At 50.0% G+C, this 358-nt stretch overlaps 1 protein-coding gene across 1 annotated transcript in view; it reads left to right on the forward strand.

Moving 5' to 3' along the window:
• UVRAG (UV radiation resistance associated) overlaps window positions 1-358 on the forward strand; it is a 210880-nt gene that overhangs the window by 161120 nt on the left and 49402 nt on the right. The gene's annotated exons all lie outside the window — the stretch shown is intronic.

Here is a 358-nt window from a genome sequence, read left to right on the forward strand (position 1 = left end):
AACTCCAACTAGCTTTGAGCATCAAGGACAATAAAAAGTCCTTTTTCAGATATGTGGGGAGCCAGAGGAAAAGCAAGGGCAACTTTGGATCCCTGCTGAACTAGATGGGGCAACTGACAACTGACGCCCAGGAAAAAGCCAACCTATTAAATGGGTACTTTGCATCTGTCTTTCATCAGTCCTATGGGATGCCCATGCCGCCTACGGAACAGGGAGGTCTGGGTGAGGGAGATCCTCTGCCTTCCATAAATGCTGACCTCGTGAAGGAACATCTTGAAAAGCTGGATACCTTCAAATCAGCCGGCCCTGACAACCTACACCCCAGGGTACTCAAGGAGCTGGCGAGCATCATAGCCCA

Source organism: Gavialis gangeticus, unplaced genomic scaffold (genome assembly GCF_001723915.1).
Source record: "Gavialis gangeticus isolate Ggan-Ray unplaced genomic scaffold, GavGan_comp1, whole genome shotgun sequence".
Lineage (NCBI taxonomy): Eukaryota > Metazoa > Chordata > Crocodylia > Gavialidae > Gavialis > Gavialis gangeticus.